The sequence below is a fragment of the Solanum dulcamara genome, chromosome 5 (genome assembly GCF_947179165.1).
Source record: "Solanum dulcamara chromosome 5, daSolDulc1.2, whole genome shotgun sequence".
NCBI lineage: Eukaryota > Viridiplantae > Streptophyta > Magnoliopsida > Solanales > Solanaceae > Solanum > Solanum dulcamara.
Genome location: NC_077241.1, coordinates 62748311 through 62761376, shown reverse-complemented (window position 1 = coordinate 62761376; position 13066 = coordinate 62748311).

The following is a 13066-nucleotide window of genomic DNA, read 5'->3' as shown; positions in this document are numbered from 1 at the left end:
CTCTGGTTATCTCCAGGAGGCTACAGCCTCTCTTGTACTGTCTGGGGGTACGTTTCAGAGTATTATTGATCATGCCAGGATGATAGAGAGTATCCAACGTGCTAGACAGGGCGGGGCCAAGAGGTTCCGTCGGCAGGGTCAATTCAGCGATCATTCCTCCAAGGGCAGAGAATATTCGGGTTTAGGAACCCATGGTTATCAGGACAGACCAGTCCAGGCAGCTATTCAGGGTTCTTCGAGCTCCGAAGGTCGTTTTGACACTTCTAGTTATTCCCCACGGAGTTCAGGTCCTCGAGGTTGTTATGTGTGTGATGAGTTTGGGCATAAGGCCCAAGATTGCCCCAAACGTGCTCCTTCTAATGGACGGCCTGGGGCACCAGTTTTTCATTCTATAGATGCTCCAACTGTTCGAGGTTCTTCGCAGAATACTAGAGGTGGCATCCATGGTGCTAGGGGTAGAGTACGAGGTGGTGCTCATGGTGGTTCGCAGGCTAAGGGTGACCGTCAGTTATGCTATGCTATACCGGGTAGATATGAGGCAGAAGCCTCTGATGCAGTTATTACAGGTATTGTTCCAGTTTGCCATCGTTCTGCTTCAGTATTATTTGACCCAGGGTCTACCTATTCTTATGTGTCGACTTATTTTGATGTGGGTATTGATTATGTGAGTGAGTCCCTTATTGTGCCTATTACTATTTCTACCCCAATAGGTGAATCTTTAGTAGTGGATCGGGTATACAAGGGATGTTTGGTGATATTTTCGGGTAGAGAGACCCGTGCAGACTTGATTTTATTAGACATGCTTGATTTTGATGTGATACTGGGTATGGACTGGTTATCTCCTTATCATGCTATATTAGATTGTTATGCAAAGACCGTGACCTTAGCTTATCCCGGTTTACCTAACTTAGTATGGAAGGGTAATCCGAGTTCATATCCTAAGGGGGTGACATCTTATATTCGTGCTCGTCGCTTGATGGATAAGGGCTGTTTGTCTTATTTGGCTCATGTACGTGATCTCACCACGGAGTCATCTCATATAGAGACTACGAGGGTGGTGAGAGAGTTTATAGATGTATTTCCTACAGACTTGCCGGGAGTTTCTCCTGATCGTGATATCGATTTTGTGATTGATTTGGAGCATGACACTAAACCCATCTCTATTTCTCCTTATCGGATGGCTCCGGCAGAATTGAAAGAGTTGAAAGAACAATTGGAAGATTTATTGAAGAAAGGGTTTATTAGACCTAGTGTATCACCGTGGGGTGCACCGGTTTTATTTGTGAAAAAGAAAGATGGTACTATGAGGATGTGTATTGACTATTGACAGTTGAACAAAGTCACTATCAAGAATAAGTATCCTCTTCCTCGTATTGATGATTTATTTGACCAGCTTCAAGGTGCATCGGTGTTCTCAAAGATTGATTTGAGGTCGGGTTACCATCAGTTGAGAGTTCGGGAATCTGATATCCTAAAGACTGCATTCAGGACTCGTTATGGGCATTATGAGTTTGTGGTTATGTCCTTCGGGTTGACTAATGCCCCGGCTGCTTTTATAGAGTTGATGAACCAGGTATTTCGACCTTATTTGGACTCGTTTGTGATTGTGTTTATTGATGACATCTTGGTTTATTCCAAGAATGAGGCGGATCATGTTAGGCACTTGAGGACAGTCCTTCAGAGATTGAGAGAGGAGAAGTTGTATGCAAAATTCTCCAAATGTGAGTTTTGGCTTGAGTCCGTGACATTCGTGGGTCATATAGTGACCAAGGATGGTATTATGGTTGATCCAGCCAAAGTTGCAGCGGTTCGTGATTGGGTTAGGCCTACTTTGGTTACCGAGATTTGGAGTTTTATTGGGTTGGCAGGCTACTATCATTGGTTTGTTCAAGGATTCTCTTCTATTGCAGCCCCATTGACTAGGCTAACTCAAAAGATCGTGGCATTTCAGTGGACTGATGAGTGTGAGGCGAGCTTTCAAAAGCTCAAGGAATTATTGACTTCAGCACCTATTCTAGCCTTACCCGAGGAGGGCGTGGAATTTATTGTGTTTTGTGATGCTTCGGGAGTCGTCTTGGGTGGTGTATTGATGCAAAAAGGTAGAGTTATAGCTTATGTTTCTCGACAGTTGAAGGTACATGAGAAGAACTATCCTACCCACGACTTAGAGTTAGCAGCAGTGGTGTTTGTTCTGAAGTTGTGGAGGCATTATCTCTATGGAGTGCATTGCGAGGTCTATACTGACCACCGTAGCCTTAAGTATATCTTTTCTCAGCCGAATCTGAACATGCGGCAGCGTAGGTGGTTAGAGTTATTGAAAGACTATGACATTACCATACTTTATCATCCGGGCAAAGCTAATGTGGTAGCGGATGCCCTGAGTCGCAAAGCATCTAGCATGGGTAGTTTGGCCTTTCTTAAGGCTGTGGAGAGGCCTTTGGCGTTGGAGGTTCAGTCATTGGCTAGACAGTTGGTCCGACTGGATATTTCTACACATCATGGTATTTTGGCATTTGTGGAGGCTAGGTCTACTTTGATGGACCAGATTCGTACACACCAGTTTGAAGATGAAAAGTTGAGGGCCATTCGAGACAAAGTGTTGAGTGGTGAAGCAAAATCAGCCTCTCTTGATCAGGAAGGAGTTTTGAGGATTAATGGTCGCATTTGTGTGCCCAAAGGTTAGTGAATGGGTACGTATGATATTAGAGGAGGCTCATTGTTCCAAGTATTCGATTCACCCGGGAGTGGCAAAGATGTTTCATGACTTGAAACAACACTATTGGTGGTGTGGCATGAAGAGAGACATTATTGATTTTGTGGCTAAGTGTCTAAATTGCCAACAAGTGAAGTATGAGCATCAGAAACCGGGTGGTCCTATGCAAAGAATGCCCATTCCTGAGTAGAAATAGGAGCGTATCACTATGGACTTCGTGTCTGGATTACCCATGGCATTGGGTAAGTATGACTCTGTCTGGGTGATTGTGGATCGATTGACCAAATCAGTCCATTTCCTTCCGGTGAAGACTAGCTACAATGCGGATCAGTTAGCTAGGATCTATCTTCGTGAGATTGTTAGGCTGCATGGGGTGCCTATCTCTATTGTATCGGATCGGGGTTCAGTGTTCACCTCTCACTTTTGGAAGGCATTACAGCGTGGTTTAGGTACGCGGCTAGAGATGAGTTCAGCATTTCATCCCCAAACCAATGGTCAGTCCGAGCGGACTATTCAGGTGTTGGAGGATATGCTTAGGGCCTGTGTGATTGATTTTGGTGCCCGATGGGACCAACACTTGCCCTTAGCAGAGTTTGCCTATAATAACAGTTATCACTCCAGCATTCAAATGGCACCATTTGAGGCATTGTATGGTCGTAGGTGTCGATCACCCATTGGATGGTTTGATTCTGTTGCGGTTGATGTATTGGATACTGACTTACTTAGGGATGCTGTGGAGCGGGTACGTTTGATTCAGGGTCGACTATTGACAGCTCAGAGTCGTCAGAAGAGTTATGCTGATAGGAGGGTTCGTCCCTTAGAGTTTATGGTAGGTGATTGTGTGTGGCTTAAAATATCGCCCATGAAGGGTGTGATGAGGTTCGGAAAGAAGGGCAAGCTTAGCCCAAGGTTTGTTGGCCCGTTTGAAATCCTGAGGAGAGTAGGTGGAGTGGCGTATAAGTTGGCCTTACCCCCTAAATTGTCAGTTGTCCATCCGGTGTTTCATGTTTCCATGCTTCGCAAGTACATACCGGATGAGTCTCATGTGATTTCTTATGATGCGGTAGAGTTGAGTCCGGATTTGACTTATGAGGAGGAGCCGACAGTTATTCTAGATAGGCGGCTTCGTAGACTCAGGACCAAGGAGGTCGCTTCGGTCAAGGTGCAGTGGCAGCATCGACCTGCTGAGGAGGCGACTTGGGAGTTAGAGTCTGATATGCAGGCTCGGTACCCTCAGCTTTTTGAGACCCCAGGAACTTTATTTTATCTTATGTTCGAGGACGAACATCCTTTTTAGTGGTGGATATTGTAATGACCTTGAGGGTGATTTTCGTAAATTTGTACAAAACACGCGTGAACAGTAACACGCGTGAACAGTAACACGCGTGAATAATAACTTTTTGGGCAGAAAATGCCCCTTTCTTCCCATTTCAATATTTTTCAACATTTGTTTGAGTTCTTGAACTCCTTGAGGTGATTTGAGAAGAGATTTTCGAGGCAAAGTGTTGGGTAAGTGATTTTTGACCTAAAACCTTCCTTTTTCATTAAGTTTTTGATGATTTTAACTCTTAAATTTTAGTTTCAAACCCCAAAAATCCTTGTTTCTTCCCTAATCCGAATTTAAGAAAAATTGTGATTTCCAACTCGTTTTGAGCTCTATTTTTATGGGTTTTTCAACCATGAGTTCCTTATTACCAATATAATGGGATTGTTCAATAAATTTACAGATTTTACCCTTTTCGAAAATAGTTAATTTTTGGACCATTTTACCCCCGGTTCCAAACCTATCAATATGGGTGTTATTGGACTCCTTGTGACGTGTATGTTTTATTGTTGATAGTGGGTTGTCATTCCGAGCGCTGAATTCGAGAGTTGCTTATCCGGTGGAGGTATTCGGGTGCGGTTTCGGCAATTGAGGTAGGTTTGGCTATCTTTCTTTGAGATTGAGATGGGATAATTAGTCATTCATATGTTATAGACTTTGGGATGGGTTGTAGTATGAGTTGAGAATGTTATATATATTGTGATGCCCGTGTGGGGGCTCATTTATTAATGTGTTGTCGTGTGGGGGTTTATTCGTATTACATAGCCCGTGTGGGGGCCTTATTTGTTATCTTATTTGCTTTGAGAGCATGTGAATTGTGATTTGCCTAAGAGAGGCTTGAGTATATTATTTGACTTGTGATTTGCCTAAGAGAGGCTTGAGTATATTATTTGACTTGCGATGCCGCTTGAGAGATTGAGTTAGGAGTTTTGAGCATACTTGAGTATTGAAATATTGTTGAGAAATAGGTGAATATTTAAATGAAAGTATGTTCTTCCCGTTACTATTTATTGAGGGTGAATATCATGTGTAGGTTAAGTTTTGAGAACTTTGAACCTTATACCACATGTGAGTTGATTATTACTTTCATGCATATGTGTTTTAATGCATTCATCCTCATTCATCATATCATGAAACATGGGAAGTTGAGAAATATGGAAATTCTTTTTGAGAAAGAAAATGAAACATCTTTAAACTTTTGTATCTTGAGTCCCTGACCGAGGCAGTTTTCCGGCAGGGTAGTGGATGCATTGTGATCCCTTGACCACGAGGAGGTGGCAAGGATAATGAGATATTGTGATTGAGGTATATGGTCTGCGAGACCCCCATGGGTCCTGCTTGGTAGCACAGCTCGGCAGGTGTATACGACAGGCTGTGCGACAGTCTTGATTCCACCATACCACCACATCATTGCATCATCATATTGCATTGCATTGGCATTTGTGCTGCTTGAATTATTTGATTAATTGTGATTATGAGTTGTTATTATGGGTTTACTTTACTCGTGCCACTATATATATAAACTGGCGGCACCGGTGCCGAAGTGGGACTTTTCTGTATGCAGGTGGAAGCGTTCCTTAGTTTATTTCATAGGTTTGATTAATTCCTTATACTTAGTCAGCTAAAACCTACTGAGTACATGTGAATTGTACTCACCCCTACTTCTGTGTCCCTTTTTGATGCAGATACTAGTCGGGGTACCCACGTGGCAGTTAATATTCTAGCGGATTATGTATTCTCAGATTAGTGGTGAGGTCCCAGAATTCGGATTGTCACTAGTCTATCTTTATTTTCAGTCTTTTGTATCATTCAGAGACTTATGTTGTATCTTTAGATTCGAACCTTGTATTAGATGCTCTTTATACTTATGACACCAGGTTTTGGAATAATTTCTTCATTGTTTTTTTTCTTTTTATTTAAATCGTGGCATCACTTTCCCCTTTGGGAGTCTTGTATGAATTTTATTTTTAGGGTTACACATCAGATTGGGTTTTGAGATGTGTGCCATCATGACCTCAGTTTTTGGGTCGTGACACGACCCGTGTCCTATTTATTAGTACCGAGAAACAACGGTCCGATCCGTATACACACATATCCAATAATAGTGCCGAGGAATGATGGCCTGATCCATATATCATATGATCGTATACACATATTTATAGTCAGCCCGGGACTGGTGTAAGATGTATTACAGTATGCGTGAGCAAGGCAGCGCGTAATCATATGTAACTAAATTACCATCCGAGGCCCAACTGAGTAATCAAGCGAACCTCCACTTGAAGATCAAGGTAGTAGTCGTTTTAAGTACCCTCTAACGGTCAATAAGAATCATATCGGGTGAAGTCTTAGGCATTAGAAGCTAGTGTCAAGGCGATGCCATATAATTTATATAATTAGAGACTTTTACTCTTATAGGGCCTTTAACATTCACGAGCAGTACGAGTCATGGGTTATATATCGAGCTTAAGGATGGGATGACCTCCAATATCATATCGTTCATAACTTAACTTGAAAGCATGCCAAAAGAAAAGAAGAGATAAGCTTTACATACACTACTTTTCGGCATATAGAAGACTTGAGGAATAGGAGCTTAACTACGCTAAGAGTCTTAACATTCAGAAGTGAACACGAATTATGAATCATGAATCATGTTCAGAGCTCATGAATAGAGTTCCCCAAGCTTCATACACATATTATTTGTCACTTAAATCTAAGACATGCCTAAAAAAAGGATAGGCTTTACATACCTTTTACGGACTTCTCTTAATCACATTCACGTCATCGTCCTCCAAACCTATTTAACATGGAAGTAATACAAATATTAACAACCCTTGGCTTTCCAGCACGTTAGGTTACACACGAGTATTTGTAGAAATCATCCCCTCGCTCGCCTTCTCGACTAGTTCCTTAACTAGTTAAAGAGTTAACAAAAATCGGGCAGCATCTCCCCTATGATGTGCCCTATTCGAATTTTCAATTACACTCATAACACCTACATACAACCAACAACCATCACCTGCAGCATGTGTTTAAGCAATTCACATCAATAATATACAACATAAACTCCAAACGACTCACTCAAAACTACGATACCAAAAGAGGGTTTCTAGTTTCAATTTTACAAAACCCTTAACTACACGAGATGGAGGGTCGGGTGGCTGAAACCAGAAACACCCACACCTCTCTTAACACATATTCCATCACCCTAACACACCACCACACGACCAGCAGCAGTCCCCACATGTACAACACCTCATTTCGACTACAATTTAACTATAACGATTTCAATTTAGCTTATTTCGAACGTCGAGCATTTCCACGATTTTAATAAACTTTCAACAGCCTACAAGGTGTTTAATACACCTTATAACAACACCAGAAACTTCAAATTAGAAGGAAAGACCTTACCTTACCTAAAATTGGCTAAAACTCGTCAAAATTGCGCCTCGGAACTTCCCTAGCGCAATTTAAACGTTATGGCTGCTTGCTTCCAATTTGTGTTGCACTAAGCCATGATGTTTGACTACTAATACCTATATATCATCGTGGTATATGCTAGATAATTAATTTATGGAACGAAATTGGAATTTACATTATTTTTTTCTCCAAGCCGTCGCTACTTTCTCTCCACTTTAGGGTTTTTATTTTCTTTGTTGGGTGAAGCTTTTTGGATCAAGAACTGAAGATTATTCACATATTATACATATATAGGTGGTCCTAGGAGGTGAAACGTGTCAGCCTCTAAGAGGGACACGTGTCCAGCTCCTATTAGGCCACCGTATCAATGCACTCAAGGAGGGGCTGCCATGTGGCAGTGGGGCCCACCTCCCCCCAAGCAGGTGGGTCACCTGCTTGCTTGAGCTGCTGCCACATGTCACTCCTTCATTGTCTACCTCGTTTTATCTTTTCCCCTTCCTCATGGGTTCATAATCTCGTTCTATTTTAAGAGCCTATGTAATCCGTGCTACGTAAGCTTGGTGTGTCCTCAAGTAGCTCAAGTATGTAAGACTTCTAAGTTAGTGTCTTATTGTTATAACCTGTATTTTTCACATTAGGACAATTTGGGGATAATGGTAACAAGTCAAGGGCAAGGCTATGTTTGATCTTGTTGGATACAAAATTCTTATGACTAAATTTGGGATGTGGAAATATTAGAAAAATTGAAGGGTAAAAATTGGAATTTCTCATGGGAGTGTTTTTATCATCCAATTCCTAGAACATTCAAGAGAATTGGAGCAAGATAGAAGATAGAAAAACCAAGGAAAAATAAAGAGAGAAAATCGGCCAAGGTGAGGGAAAATTTACCCCTTGAAATTTCATTCCAAAAATTATTTTCTCCTAGTATTCCCACTAATTCAAGGGTCCTCTATAACATGGTGGAGTTATTTTGGAAGATTGGAGGCTTGTTTCATTGATTTGGGAGTGAAAAAGTTAGAAGGAAAAAGGTAAGAATCAATTCATTTTTATTATGTTATGAAGGTTGTTTATGTTGTAGTATGTAGAGATGTGTAGAATATATGGAAATATGGAAATTTGCATGGTAGGTTTTACATATGTATAAATCCATGTATATGAAGATTGTGGAGGCAAGATGAATTAAATTTTTGTGTAGTATTTTAGTAGTAGTTATGGTAAAAATTTTATGTTAGAATTGAAAGTTGAATGAATTTATTTGAAGTTGGAAATATGGGTTAGGTGATGAAATGGAAAAAAATTAAGGTTGTATAGTTTGTTAATTGTTGTTGTGATTCTTGGAATATAAATGAAGCTTAAATGGTTTAAGTTAGTATTGAAATGGTTTGTAGGAAATTATGTCATCCAAGTATGATTTTATGGTATTATGGAAATAAAGTTGTTAAAGTGTGGATTGTTATTGTTGATTATGAATTTGAAAGAAGAAAGTGTATTATAATAGCTTTGTTGCATTTATTGAGCTTTTGGGTGAAATATGGAATTGGTAAGTATTGTATAGATTAAATTGGAATATCTTGGCCTATATTTGAATGGTCTTAGAATGATATGTATAAACATAAAATGTGGATATTGACTTGAAAATGCAAAGTTAGATTGGAAATTGTTGCACTATTTGGAAAAGAAATTAATTTATGTTATGGTGCGTTTTGAATTAATTGTTGATGTTATTGGTGTTGTTGTTGGCATGGTTGTTGATATTATGGACGAATTGAAATCTCAGGGTTGTTGTATATATAGGGGAGATGCTGCCAAAATTTTTATAGACAAGTGTTGGTTAGAATTGAATTCTTAAAGTTTTATGAATAGTAATTGGTAAATGTGACCAATTGTAGATTTTGGAGGAAATGGAAATTGAATTTGGACAACCGTAAAAGGTCAACAAGGTATGTAAAGCTTTACATTTTCTTCTCTTGGCATGTCTTGGGTGTAATAAGTTTGGATACAAGCCTCGGGGATGACTCTACTCTTCGGAATCAACACCTAAATTTGACCATTTTCTATTCAGTAGAATTGAATTAAGTATTTATGAATATTTTTTAAAAATTGTCTAAACTTTTAGAATTTGCACAAATAAGATCCGACTATCTTGAAACTCTTATAAATAATGTTATGAAATTTAATGCGCATAATTTAGATACGCCACCTCATTTGACCGAGGTGGGCCCCATTATTCCAAATTTTTCTTTGTTATTCCGTTTGGCTTATATTAGGTAGAATTTGAAAGAAACTCTTTGCTACTCTTCCGAATACTATACAACAACAGCAACAACCCAGTGAAATCTCACAACGTGGGGTCTGGGGAGGGTAAAGTGTATGCAGACCTGACTCCTACTAAGGTAGGACGGCTGTTTCCAAAAGACCTTCGGCTCAGTAAAATTAAAAAAAGAAAGTCAGATACGAACAAGAAGTTCAAAGCAATACGAAAAAGCAAGTAACGAAAGTAGTCCAGATAAGATAGAACAATCAAAATACAGAAAGTACAAAAAGTAATAAAAATAATAAATAATACCAGACATCAGACGACAGGAAATTATAGTAAACTAGTACGCCTACTAATAAGGAAGAATAGTGAGACTATGAACTAGCCTTCTACCCTAATGTGAGTTCTCTATACTCTCCTATCTAAGGTCATGTCCTCGGTAAGTTGTAATTGTGCCATGTCCTGTTTAATGACATCTCCCCAATACTATACGACTAATTATTTCGTTAAGTCCCATAATATATTTTGGAATATGGAGATAATTTTAGAAAACTATTTTGACATAGACTATCGTGACATTGGAAAGACTTGCACTACTATTATTATTCAAGTACTTTTATATATGATTTGTTATCGAAATTATGCTATCGAGTCTGTATAAATATTTTATATTTTAAATTGCATTTAGTTTCTCACTACTCTACTCGTGCATACTGTAACTACTCTTTCACTAAGCCTGGGCCAGGATATGTTATCAAGCGTACTTCTCTGCATTGTTTGTTGTGCCCCGACGTGAGGGGGCAGGTACACTATGTACATGGGTTTGTGGAGTTATGTTGTGCCATGTATATATTTATTGATATCTGATGATATGATATGATATGATATGACATGGCCATCTGATATGATATGATCTGTTACAGAGATATTTCCTACTCTGGAGTTATGATGTGAGGTGGCGCCAGTGACGGGATGGCGACCATATTTTATTCACTAAGTCCCAAAAAAGGGGGCCGGATATGGCATATGACTTTGCATGTGTGATTTATGATTATGATAAGTATTTTGATATTCTGAACATTTAGTTCATTTTCTGCACATACTATTCAGGTTACGGTTTTATTTATTACAGTTTATGCTTTACATATTTGGTATATTTTTCGTACTGATCCCCTTTTTTTGAGGGGGCTGCGTTACATGCTCGCAGGTACAGACGTTCGTTTTGCTGACCCGGCTTCTTAGGACATCTGCTGTGTCGTTGACAGTGCTCCCTTGTCCGGAGCTTATCTTTTGGTACTGACTTTTTCTCTGTATATTTGTATACGTTGGTCAGGGGTACGACGGGGCTCTGTCCCGTCATATGACTATGCTATCATCTGTAGAGGTCTGTAGACAGAGTTATGCTGTGGATTTTGTATATATATTTTGAGTTTTGTGTGTTTCGTAACTGTCTATCGGCCCTCGTGCCTATATCTATTTTTGTGATCTATTTAGCAATCTTTTCTAATTACTACCTATGTTTACTCGGTTAATATGCTAATTTGGGATAAGGGTATGTTTGGGTGCCCAACTCGGGCACGAGTCACGGCCTACGAAGTTAGGTCGTGACACTTACGTATGTAAATTGGGTCCTACGACTCATTACTTGGCCTCCAGTTCCTTCCGAATTCTTATGACTCTATTTCCAAACTTCTCTACTATGGGGTGTCACATTCTCCCTTCCTTAGAGTCGTTTGATAGTGTCGTAGCTTATCCAACTCACATGATAATATCTAAGGAACTTAAAAGACATTCTGAGTTTAAAAGTGTGGGGTGTAACATAGACTCTCGTAGTTATGGTTTCCTTGACTCCCGTAGTTATGGTTGCCATAATTAATTTGCAGCAGTTTTTAAGCAAACTATTAATTGGCTATGTAATTTGCTAAACTAGAGTTTTCATCCAGTAGGCATAACTAACAAAGGGTGATATGTTTAATTTTCCAAAATGGCAATTAAGCAAATGTGCTACCTGATCAAGTAGGTGCTTTTATAGGAAGAAGATGAATGTGCAGGTCGGTCCTGGAGTGAGCTGCAGAGCAACATAATTGTATGTTCAATGTGATCAATAGATGCTTGGGAAGTAGCTGAAGTGTTCTTCCTAAAGCCAAGCCAACAAGCAGGGGTGTCTGACTGCCGCAAATTATTACGGGAGTCAAGAATGGGTTTGGGTCTTTTAACGGGTGGGTTTGAGTCTTTTAATTGTTGGGATGTGGTGGGGTGCTTATGTGGAGATCCTATGTGGCGTAAATTAATACACAAGATGCCACATTTCATTCCGACAAACAGAGGGGTAGAACTGTTGAAGTGAGTCAATAGTATGACGTGAAGGATATTTTTGAGCCAATAATATGATGTGAAGGATATTTTTGAGCCAGAATATAGTTTAAGGGTATATGTACTCTATTTCGAATAATTAAAGGATAATTTTGGCCTTTTTTCGTTAAATAAAATTTGTTGAAGACTGAGCTTAACTAAAAGAAAGCATATTTAGAGATCGATGGAATATTCCTATAAAGGTTTTGCTCTGTCTTTCCAGATTTGTACACTTGTCCTTGTTATATAAAGAATAAAATAAGTTTACGCTAATAATTGTTATATTATATATAAGTTTGGAATTTCCCATATCTAAGACAAGGGAATTAAAAAGTATCTTTTCATTCAAGCTTCTTAGCATTTTGAGAAAAAGATTGTGAAGATTAAAAACAAAGTGTGTGTCACTAGAAAACATGAAAGTACACGTTTGTCTTTTGGATTCTATTACCTTCAAGCATCCAACCAAACAGAAAAGGTCATTGATCAGGAAATCAAACTGTGCAATTATCTAATTATTACCGATTCATTTGTCTCAAAATTATACTATATATTCGAAGTTCAGATTATTTTTTACGTATATATATAAAAGGACATTAATTCCTCTTAAATTTTTCATATAATTACTTCTTCATATTTTAAACACATTAATAAAAATTTTAGCTACGACACTTATTAGTATTCATACGAAACAGCTAAGCTAACCTAAAATTACTCCGTCAGTACATATAATAATATATAAAGCAATTGATTGATTGATAGCCAAATAATTTAACCCACCTTAATTTTTCATGCATTTTGAAACATATCCTGTCTTCTTTAGTATTTAAATATTTTCTGGTTTGTTAGAAGTCCCACATCGAAATTGATTCAGGGATAGTGTAATTGATATCTTTATATGATTTGAGGCTTTTTCTCCCTCACCTTTTATCTAGGAGCTTTCACCTTGTTTGCTTCTGATTTAAATTCATAATCTTAGAGTCAAAATAACCATCGGAGCAATTTT